Consider the following 12,556-nt stretch of genomic DNA (forward strand, 5'->3'; position numbering starts at 1 on the left):
ACTCTCAAGAGTCTTCTTCAGCACCACAATTCGAAAACATCAATTCTTCAGCACTCAGCCCTTGTGACAAACACATTCACACTCCCAAGAAATATAACCCAGGAGCTGTATTCAATTGTGCTTTCTTAATTTGGAGGCACAATGTCCAGGTATGTGGGATAAGGGAAGGATGAGGGCATACCAGCCAAGAAAGGGAAGCCCCAATGATGCCAAGGAGAAGTAAAACCCATATCTACAACCTTTGCCTCAACTCAGCATAGACCTCCAGAAAACAAAGGCTCCCTCCTCTAATTCCCTTAGGCTAATCAACTCTATTCATCTCAAATAAATGTTAATTAATCCAAAGTGGAAATGTTTAGATGAACTAACCTGTCCACTCAGCCTAAGGAAAGTGACCAGGATATATTATGTGTGTGTGTCGTTCATTCCAGTTACCGAGTCCTACAACCTCCATTTTTTTCCTTTGTGTTTTCAAAAATTCTTTAATTAATTAATTTTTAAACTGGAGTATAATTATTTTACAATGTTGTGTCAGTTCTGCTGAAGTCTTTTGTTTTTATTTTTTGACTGCCACATGTAACATGTGGGATCTTAGTTCCCCTACCAGGGATTGAACCCCTACCCCCTGCAGTGGGAGCATGGAATCTTAACCACTGGACCACCAAGGAAGTCCCACAGCCTCCTTTTTTTTTTTTTTTTAAGTTACTGATTCCATAGGTCATAAAAGGATCATGCAGTTTTAAAATCCTAAAATAAAACATCAAATACAATCATTTCACACCTTAATTATTCCACAAATAACCACATCCCCAGTTTAAATGTGTCGTTTGGCAGAGCCACAAAGGCAAAGGAAAATGCTTCTAATGAATAATCTTTGGTAAAACAGCCCTGGAAAAATCTTAGTGCTTTTTTGGAGCACAGAATACTAAATGCAATTTTATTTTTCCATTTTTTCTCCCCAGATTTCAAGCGGCAGAAGCAATCTGATGGGCTTATAGCTCTGTATGTAGGTCACTGGCACATTTGCATGTCCTCCCAAGAATCATTTTCCATAGGGTTTCTGCTCAGGGAGGGAACACATCTAAAACTGAAACTCACTTTGGTGAGGCTGATATTCGAGAGGGAAAAATTAAAGAGTGGTTACCAAGCTGTGCTAATAATGTTGGTTCAATTTCAAAGTGTCTTCAAGCTGATGGAAATTACAGAGATGACCACCTAAGCTCCCAAAGCATCAAACAGCCTAAACTGTATTCGGGGGGAAAAAAAAGATTGTGGTGTCATTTACAATTCACATGTGCCTTTCTAGATTTATGCCCAAAGGCATTTTGTCACTTATCGTTTGGCCAATGCCTCTTGGAGATATTTTTTTTTTCTGTAATTATTTCCACGCATTTTCATAGAAGCATCTGCTCTCTGATGGTGATGCCCAAGAAAAGAATTAGAGGGGCTGTATACCCAGAAAGTCCTGGAATTTGAGTTCTCAAAATGAGAAGCGACGAAAGTCGAGGAAGGACACAGGATGACGTTTCCAATTCTGTATTTAGAAATTCTATATTCGTCTACTAAGCTACTGAGGATGCAACAAGAATTGCTTTTGCATTTGCTTTCATTCTTCCTTCTTCTGCCGTCCAACAGAGGGGAGGGTACATCAGACAAATGTCCCTGCCTGTCCCCTTAATGGATACGTTGTCCTAACGGTCTGGGAAGAAAGTTGAGCCTGGTGCAGTTGCTTGTCTGTCTTCAGTCTGGTTTGTATCATTACCCCTTCCTAGGAGAAGAGAAAAAGGGATCACGGCAGCCTGCTAGCCTTTAGGAAGAGTTTAGGCCTTACCTCGAGCTTCCCAGCTGGCACTAGTGGTAAAGAACCTGCCTGCCAATGAAGGAAACATAAGAGACATGGGTTCTGTCCTTGGGTTGGGAAGATCCCCTGGAGGACGACATGGCAACCCACTCCAGTATTCTTGCCTGGAGAATCCGATGGACTGAGGAGCCTGGCGGGCTATAGTCCATAGGGTTGCAAAGAGTGGGACACGACTGAGCAGCTAAGCACACGCACAATAGATCAGAGCACTGCCTAAGTTTAAGGTGTACAACATAATGACTTGACTTATATATTAATATATCATGAAACAATTATCAGTTCAGTTTAGTCACTCAGTCATGTCTGACTCTTTGCGACTCCATGGACTGCAGCATGCCAGGCTTCCCTGTCCATCACCAACTCCTGGAGCTTGTTCAAACTCATGTCCATTGAGTCGGTGATGCCATCCAACCATCTCATCCTCTGTCATCCCTTCTCCTCCTGCCTTAATCTTTCCTGGCATCAGAGTCTTTTCCAATGAGTCAGTTCTGACTCATTGAAATGATTATCACAATAGGTTTATTAAACATCCATCATCTCCTATAGCTCCAACATTGAAAAATAGAAAAAGTGGTTTTTTTCTTTGTGATTAGAACTTGGAACTTACTCTCTTAGCTTTCATATATAATGTGCAGCCGTGATAATTATTTTTATCATATTGTACATCACATCCCCAGTACTTATTTATTTTGTAACTGGAAGATATAAGGTATCTTTTTGACTGTCTTCCTCCAATTCCCCCTCACCACTGAGTCACAAATCTGATCTGTTTTTCTATGAGTTAGTTTGTGTTTTTTTGAAGTATAATTGACCTACAACATCATGTTAGTTTCTGTTATGCAACATAGTGATTCGCTGTCTCTGTACATTTCAAAATGATCACCACGATAAATCGAGTTACCATCTGTCACCATACGAAACTATGACATAATTCTTGACTATGTTCCCCATACTGTGTATTTCATACCTGTGACTCATTTATTTTGCATCTGGAGGTTTGTGCTTCTTAATTCCTCTCACCTGTTTCTCTCCTGCACCACCACCCCCCGCCCCCACTCCTTTGGTAACCACCTGTTCTATTTATGACTGTTTCTGTTTGGTTATATATATTCGTTTTGTTTGTTAGATTCTACATATAAGTAAAACTCATACGCTATCTGTCTCTTTCTGAATTATTTTACTTAGCATAACACACTTTAGGTGCATCCATGTTGTTGTGAATGGCAAGATACCATTCTTCTGGCTGAGTTATATTCTGTGTGCACTGTCTTTATCCACTCATCCATTTCTATTGATGGGCACTTAGGTTGTCTCTGTATCTTGGCTATTATAAATAATGCATCAATGAGCATAGGGGTACATATATCTTTCTGAATTACTGTTTTCAAATTTCTTCAGATAAATACCCAGGGGTGGAATTGCTGGATAGTGTGGTAGTTCTGTTTTTAAATTTTTGAGGAATCTTCACACTGTTCTCCATAGTGACTGCACCAATTTACATTCCCACCAACAGTCCACAAGTTTCCTTTTTCCTGCATCCTCACAAACATTTGTTATTTGTTGTCTTTTTGATAATAGTCATTCTGACAGGTGTGAGGTGATATGTCATTGTGGTCTTGTTTTGTGTTTCCCTGACGATTTGTGGTATTGAGGATTTTTTCACTTGCCTTTTTGCTACTTGTATGTCTTCTTTGGAAAAATGTTTATTCAGGTCTTCTGCCCATCTTTTAATTGAGTTGTTTGTTTTTCTTATGTTGAGTCCTATGAGTTCTTTGTATATTTTGGATATTAACTGCTTATTGGATATATCATTTACAGTTTTCTTCTCCCATTCAGTAAACAGCTTTTTCATTTTGTTGATAATTTCCTTCACTGTGCAAAATCTTTTTAGTTTGATGCAGTTCCATTTGTTTATTTTTGCTTTTGTTTCCCTTGCCTGAGGAGACATATCCAAACAAAATACTATTAAGACTGATGTCAAAGAGTGTACTGCTTGTGTTTTCTTCTAGAAGTGTTATGGTTTCAGGTCTTACATTTAAGTCTTTAATCTGCTTTGAGTTTATTTATGTGTATGGTGTGAGAGAGTAATCCAGTTTGATTTTCTTGCACGTAGCTGTCCAGTTTTTCCAACACCATTCATTCAAGAGACTGTCTTTCCCTGTTGTATATTTTTGCCTCCTTTGGTGTAGATTAATTCCCCATATACATGTGGGTTCATTTTTTTTTAGTGTCTTCTTGTTGTTGTCTTTACCAATCTTTAAACCTTTTTAGGATTTTTAATCCTTCACAATTTCGCACTTAATAGCTATGAAATCCGAGGTGCAAGCCTACAGCCGACAACAGTCATTTCTTTGAGAATTCTCATTCTTTTCCTTTTGATTAAAATGGCTTTAACATTTTATGTCTAAATTTTCTACACACAGTAACAACACATCCAAACTGTTCCTGATTAGACATAAACATTTCATTTTAGCAACGTGTGTTTGGTTAATTCTGATGTCTTTTACATTTTTTCATTTACTTTATGTTTAAAAACCTAACCGTTAGAAATATATAGAAGGCTAATTTGAGGTATTAGCAAGATAGTACTAATGATGGAAAGCTTTTTAAAGTAGAAAAATATATTCAAAAGCTCCAGAAAGAAGTCAGAAATAACAAAGATCTTATTATATTTACAAGTAGAAGTTTGAGTGACAGAAAAATAGCACTTTACATAGAAAAAATATTCATTTATTGTGATTTCTCTTTAGCCAAACTTTTGGAATTTCAGAATTTGCTAGCCAGCTTCTCAGGTGTCAGAACAATTTTAGATTAGTTCATAACTAGAAGATGTTACATAATCAGTAACCAAACGGGAACTCTTACGCCAAAGCTACTAAAACAGCCACATAAAACTACCGCTGACACATATGATACGTATAATGAGTTGGTCATTTGATGAATTGAATTTTGGCTCATTGGGTATTTGAGAGTTAACTGGTGTCCAGATTGCCTGATTTTGAAAGAGCCAATTCCTTTCCCCCAGGAAAGTCTGTTTCTACAACCCCCTTCCCAGGGGCAGTTGGTCTCCAGGTTGGTTGTATTCTTATCCATCTACTCCTACTGGCACTTTCAATTAAATCATAAATCTTGGCCAAATCCAGAGCCCTCTTTGAGTGTGTCACTCCATCTTCCTCCATAAGACAGGATGGGACTGAGATCATGAGCTGTACCAACACCTTAGCAGCAACTGAGTCCCCTTCCATTAATCTTCCCATATATCTCTCCACTAGGATCAGGAACTTTTCTTTCTGTCAGCTTCCTAACGTAGGAAGGAAGCCTCGGGATTTCTGTTGAAATGCCAACTTCTGTTTTTAAGTGAGTCAGAGCCCCAGGGGCCATCCCTTTCCGACTGAGTGTCTCAGTACTCTTGATACCTAAATCCCAGCCTTCTTGTTTTGAGACAATTTTTCTCCATTTTACCCTAGGAGTGTCATCTCAGGTTTTCAGAAGGAAGAGCTGAGGATTTCCTTGAAATTGTATAAAATCTCCCACTGCCATTGGTCTGGGAGAACAACAACACAGGGTGGAGGAAAAGTCCAAGCTCAAAGTCAGGAGACTTAACTCTATCCAGATGCCTCTCACTGGGTAATACTGAGCACATTTCCTTTTGAAGCACCTCAGAGTTTTGTGTTGTTTTTTTTTTTTTAAGATTTTTGATGTGGACCATTTTTAAAGTCATTATTGAATTTGTTACAACATTGCTTCTTTTTTTATGCTTGGTTTTTTTTAACCACAAGGATCCTAGCTCCCTGACCAGAGATGGAACACACAGCCGCTGCACTGGAAGCCGAAGTCTTAACCACTGGACCACCGGGGAAGTCCCCAGCACCTCAGTCCTTCTCACTGTGCAGTCAGGGCAGGGATGGGGGTGGGAGTAATGGTCTCTGCAGCCTCTCTCAGTTTTAACTCTTTTGTGATCCTATTATTCCTAGAGCTACTGCCCATGTGCAGAAAGTGAGACGCCCTCTCCGTAAACCACTCTTCTCTGAATCATTGACAAACTACTTTCCTCACTTTTTTGTTTGTTTCCTATATTTGATTTCAAACTAATTAACAAAGATCTCTATTCAAAAGAAGCCAAACTTCCATAACTGAGATAGGAAAGCCAAGGGAGCAGGTGTCGGCCATGCTGATCCAACAAGACTCTGTCGCAGGCTCCATTCTGTCCTAAACAGAGTACCACCTATATGCATTCTGTCTTCTCCTTTTATACATAAGGATAATCATACTTCTCTTTTGCATTGAAAAGGAGAAATATGTTTGCCAAAATGTTAAGTGTTTTAAGGTTCAAGTTGTGATTCTGTTCTAAAAAAGCAAGGTTTGGGGCTGGATAATTCTCTTTTGTGGAGCAGCAGCCCTGGCTTTTATCAACTTGATGCCAGAGAACATCCCACCCCAAGCTGTGACCACTAAAACTGTTTCCAGATACTGTCAAATATTTCCTGGGGGCAAACTGGCTCTCACTTCTGAACCGCTATTATATCATAAATCTAAGAGACAAAGCTAAAATTTATGCAAGTCATTGAGTATATCATGTTAATGATTTGTCGCTGTTTAGTCACTAAGTCGTGTCCGACTCTTTGGGACCCCATGGACTGCAGCACGCCAGGCTTCCCTGATTCTCACTATCTCCCAGAGTTTGCTCAGACTCATGTCCATTGAGTCGGTGATGCCATCCAACCGTCTCATCCTCTGTCATCCCCTTTTCCTTCTGCCCTCAATCTTTCCCAGCATCAGAGTTTTTTCAGTGAGTCGTCTCTTTACATCATGTGGCCAAAGTACTGAAGCTATATATTAAGGATTTACATATATTAATGTCACATGATGTCTGGAAGTCAAGTATTTTCAGGCATATTGAAAAAGATTAAGAGTAGACCTATGAAGAAGATGAACTTGGCTTTGAATTCTGTTTCCCCAACCTACTAGCTGAGTGATCTTAGGCAGGCAGCATTGCCTCTCTGAGCTTCCATTTCTTCACCTCTTGTAAAGTGGTAAAGTGTTGGGAAGGTTAAACGTGATGACAGGTACTTAGCTAAGTGGGTGTTCCACGATGGTAGCTGTTGTAATCACAGCGACATCTATTGGCAAAATTTAGTATTACCACTCAGCTCTGCTAGAACTTTTTGTTGTTGTTGTTGTTAGATTATAGTTGCTTTTGGGCTTCCTAGGTGGCACAGTGGTAAAGAATTCATCTGCCAATGTAGGAGATGTGAGAGACACAGTTTCAATCCCTGGGTTGGGAAGATCCTGGAGGAGGAAATGGCAATCTACTCCAGTATTCTTGCCTGGAAAATCCCATGGACAGAGGAGCCTGGTGGGCTACAGTCCATGGGGCTGCAAAGAGTCAGAGACGACTGAGCAACTGAGCACATCACACACCACATCATACCGACATGTAGACTCTCATACAGTGAGAGAGGCAGTGCAAATGCAAACCAAAACAGCTCTAGGTGACTACAGGGTAAGTCAGGTTGAATTTCACTAGAACTGGCATACCGCCCAGTCTGAAGTAGAGCCCAGGACAAAGGACTGAGTCTGGGTGGTATATTTTGAAAATGATGGGGAATAAGAGTGAGAAACTGAGGAGATGTCAGTGGTAAAGAAGAAATGCCAGTCAAACGTACTTATCGAGCTGGCAGCTGCTGAGGGCAAATGGGCCACAGTCCAGGCCTGGAGGGGCCTTCTGGGGACCTGCACAGGATGTCCCTCAAAATCCACTCGAGCTGTGGGAAAGGGAGATTTTAATTATGAGCATCCATTCCACACTGATCCAGGGTTATTCTGGAGGAGTTAACGTTCTCATTCCTACAGTCTTGTGCTTGCATCAGAGCCCTGGGCAGACTCTTGCAGGGATCCTATGATGGTAAGGGCAGAATGTGTGGGCTGTTGTGCAGGGCTGCTCAGGAGAGGTGTTGTCAGTGACATCGAATGTGGCTATTTGCTAGAGTGATGCCTGAAACAAAGCAGTGGGCTGAAACATTCTAACGAGAGTTCTACTAGGCATTCAATATGACAGAAGCTCCATAGGAGGAAAAAGCCCAGACAAAGAGGCAGAAACAGCAAGAGCCCAGAAACGACCTCTGTAGGCTTAATTATATTTATTTAAGATATATTCAGGGACTTCCCTGCTGGTCTAGTGGTTAAGAAGCCACCTTGCAGCACAGGGGTTGTGGGTTTGATCCCTGGTCAGGGAACTAAGATCCCACACACTACAGAGCAACTAAGCCTGCATGCCATGACTACTGAGCCTGCGTGCTGCAATTAGTGAGTCTGTGAACCTCAACGAAAGATCCCACATGATGTAAAGAAGGTCCCACATGCAGCAACTAGGACCAGAAGCAGCCAAATAAATAATAAACGAAAGAAAGAATTTTTAAAATAAATATTTAATGAGCATTTACTATGTGCTAAACACTCTGCACGGTCCTTTGAGCAAAGCAAGATAATGTAGAGATGAATAAGACGAGGATCATCCTTCTTACAGTCTCAGCATGCACTGAGAAAAATCGGGCTTTTTCACAAGGCCCACATGGCTTAAGAAGCCTTCTTGAACACCTTGCCGGAAGTGGATTGCTCTACAGCAGACCTCATTTTCCTACAGAAAGCTTATCACAGTCTTTCAGTGTATTTCTGCATAAAGATTTGACATCAAATACCTATCTGCAATTTAAGAAGTAAAAAATGAAAGAAGGCTAAGACTTGACTTTTAAAGATTTTTTTTGATGTGGACCATTTTTCAGGTCTTTTATTGAATTTGTTACAATTTTGTTTCTGTTTTATGTTTTGGTGTTTTGGCCATGAGGCATGTGGGATCTTAGATCCCACAGGGATCGAACCCACAGCCCCTGAATCAAAAGGTGAAGTCTCAACCACTGGACCACCAGGGAAGTCCCCCTTTATAACTTTTTTCACTTATAAAAGTAAGCTCTATTAAATAGGTTTCATAGAATTATAGATATTGTCCACACAAGCTCACTGTCCAGTCATGGGACAGAGCAGGGATTGGAATCTTCCAGCCACAATCCACCTCTACAATTGAACATCCACTGGACTTGGATAAGTCACTGACCTTTCATCAACCTTGGCTCCAGTTTGTATCTGTTTAGAACCTTCTTCTGAACAAGACTGTCTCCATCCTTTGAAGTCTTCCAACATTCCAGGATTTACCTCTGATTTTTAGCATTTCATGTTTTTCAGTCTTGTTCTCATATTTCAAAGGTTCATGTTGAAGTAACCCTTCTCCAAAAGTGATATAAAATGACCTCAGTTTTGAAGTATCTTTAGCCTTAATGAAGTGAGAGGGTCAGATGGATAATGAAAGATAAATGAATTAATGTGTGTGTGTGTGTGTGTGTGTGCGCGTGCGTGTGTGTGTGTGTGTGTTTGCCTGAGAAAAAGGCCTGGAAGTTCAGATTTGATCCCTGGAATCATAAACATTCAAGGTCTTGGGGTTAGAAAGCACTTTAAAACGGATTCTTGAATTCTTTCAGTAATGTTCCCACCCAGCGGTATTCACAGTATGCCTCAATACATGCACTACAGGGAGACATTAATAACAAAAATATGTATAATAATTAAGGGCTTATATGCTGGTTGCTGCACTAAGCTTTTTGCACACCTTGTCTTTTTTAACCCTCATGACAACTTCAAGAGGTAGACACTATGCTTTTCATTTTACAGAAATAGAAAGCAAGGTCAAAGAGGTTAAGAAACTCATCCAAGATCACAGAGCTATCCAGGCATAAGGTCCAGAGCCTCTGAATTTTCATCATATTAAGATTTCAACAAGATTCTCCTCTGGTAAAGGCTCAACTCCTTGGGGCTCCATGAGTTACATCATTTCTCGAATAGCTGCAGACTCCATATGGAAATAGGAAGCTCGGGCCCCTGGAGGTCGGTAGAGTAGAGAAGAGGGGGGGTGGAATGAAGCTTTAGGTAGAAAAATAAAAATCTTTTAAAAAGTATATCAAGGAAGAAAAGGCCAGTAGGAAAAGGAGGGATGTCAAGCTGGGAAGTGAGAGTTAAAATGAGAGGCACCCCTCTGAGAAGCTTAAGCTTGGTGCCAAGAGAAAGGCATGAAGGAATTCTGCTAGCAGAGCCAGGAACCCAGGCGCATGTGAACAGCTCTTAAGTTGCTGGAGTGTGCCTAAGAATCAGAGGAAAAAAAGACTCCAATTTTTCAGAGATTCAAGACTGAGGAGAAAAATTGTAATAAACTGGAAGCATGCTATGGTGTGGGAAATGCACGCACTGATGTCAGACAGACTCACTTACCACCTGTGCAGGCTGGGCAAGTAACTTAACCTCTCAGAACCTCAGTTTCTTGGTCTATTAAATGAGAATAACAACAGATTCTTCAGCATTTTATAAGGTCATATAGTTAATATACATAAATGAGTGTTTAGAACATGGTAGGTACTTAATAACATTAGTTCTCTTCCTAGAAAGAAAGAAGAGTATCCCAAATTGCCTCAGGAGGGACATGTGGAGAAGGCCAGGAACTAGAAGGGGGAAAATGTTGGTAAAAGCGTAGAGGCAAAGAATTATGCTAAGCTACACAGATGCTTTTCTGGAACTCTCTTGCTTTTTCCATGATCCAGCGGATGTTGGCAATTTGATCTCTGGTTCCTCTGCCTTTTCTAAAACCAGCTTGAACATCTGGAAGTTCACAGTTCACATATTGCTGAAGCCCGGCTTGGAGAATTTTGAGCATTACTTTACTAGTGTGTGAGATGAGTGCAATTGTGCAGTAGTTTGAGCATTCTTTGGCATTGCCTTTCTTTGGGATTGGAATGAAAACTGACCTTTTCCAGTCTTGTGGCCACTGCTGAGTTTTCCAAATTTGCTGTCATATTGAGTGCAGCACTTTCACAGCATCATCTTTCAGGATTTGGAATAGCTCAACTGGAATTCTATCACCTCCACTAGCTTTGTTCGTAGTGATGCTTTCTAAGGCCCACTTGACTTCACATTCCAAGATGTCTGGCTCAAGGTCAGTGATCACACCATTGTGATTATCAGGGTCGTGAAGATCTTTTTTGTACAGTTCTTCTGTGTATTCTTGCCATCTCTTCTTAATATCTTCTGCTTCTGTTAGATCCATACCATTTCTGTCCTTTATCGAGCCCATCTTTGCACGAAATGTTCCTTTGGTATCTCTGATTTTCTTGAAGAGATCCCTAGTCTTTCCCATTCTGTTGTTTTCCTCTATTTCTTTGCATTGATTGCTGAAGAAGGCTTTCTTATCTCTTCTTGCTATTCTTTGGAACTCTGCATTCAGATGTTTATATCTTTCCTTTTCTCCTTTGCTTTTCGCTTCTCTTCTTTTCACAGCTATTTGTAAGGCCTCCCCAGACATCCATTTTGCTTTTTGGCATTTCTTTTCCATGGGGATGGTCTTGATCCCTGTCTCCTGTACAATGTCACGAACCTCTGTCCATAGTTCATCAGGCACTCTATCTATCAGATCTAGTCCCTTAAATCTATTTCTCACTTCCACTGTATAATCATAAGTGGAAGAAATCATAAGATTTGATTTAGGTCATACCTGAATGGTCTAGTGGTTTTCCCCACTTTCTTCATTTTAAGTCTGAATTTGGCAATAAGGAGTTCATGGTCTGAGCCACAATCAGCTCCTGGTCTTGTTTTTGCTGACTGTATAGAGCTTCTTCATCTTTGGCTGCAAAGAATATAATCAATCTGATTTCGGTGTTGACCATCTGGTGATGTCCATTTGTAGAGTCTTCTCTTGTGTTGTTGGAAGAGGGTGTTTGTTATGACCAGTGCATTTTCTTGGCAAAACTCTATTAGTCTCAAAATTCTCCAAGTCAGGCTTCAGCAATATGTGAACTGTGAACTTCCTGATGTTCAAGCTGGTTTTAGAAAAGGCAGAGGAACCAGAGATCAAATTGCCAACATCCGTTGGATCATGGAAAAAGCAAGAGAGTTCCAGAAAAGCATCTATTTCTGCTTTATTGAGTATGCCAAAGCCTTTGACTGTGTGGATCACAATAAACTGTGGAAAATTCTGAAAGAGATGGGAATATCAGACCACCTGATCTGCCTTTTGAGAAATTTGTATGCAGGTCAGGAAGCAACAGTTAGAACTGGACATGGATCAACAGACTGGTTCCAAATAGGAAAAGGAGTTCATCAAGGCTGTATATTGTCACCCTGTTTATTTAACTTACATGCAGAGTACATCATGAGAAACGCTGGACTGGAAGAAACACAAGCTGGAATCAAGTTTGCCGGGAGAAATATCAATAACCTCAGATATGCAGATGACACCAACCTTATGTCAGAAAGTGAAGAGGAACTAAAAAGCCTCTTGATGAAGGTGAAAGTGGAGAGTGAAAAAGTTGGCTTAAAGCTCAACATTCAGAAAACGAAGATCATGGCATCCGGTCCCATCACTTCATGGCAAATAGATGGGGAAACAGTGAAAACAATGTCAGACTTTATTTTTCTGGGCTCCAAAATCACTGCAGATGGTGACTGCAGCCATAAAATTAAAAGACGCTTACTCCTTGGAAGGAAAGTTATGACCAACCTAGATAGCATATTCAAAAGCAGAGACATTACTTTGCCAACAAAGGTTCGTCTAGTCAAGGCTATGGTTTTTCCTGTGGTCATGTATGGATGTGAGAGTTG

This window comes from Bison bison, unplaced genomic scaffold, assembly GCF_000754665.1.
Source record: "Bison bison bison isolate TAMUID 2011002044 unplaced genomic scaffold, Bison_UMD1.0 scf7180017859304, whole genome shotgun sequence".
NCBI lineage: Eukaryota > Metazoa > Chordata > Mammalia > Artiodactyla > Bovidae > Bison > Bison bison.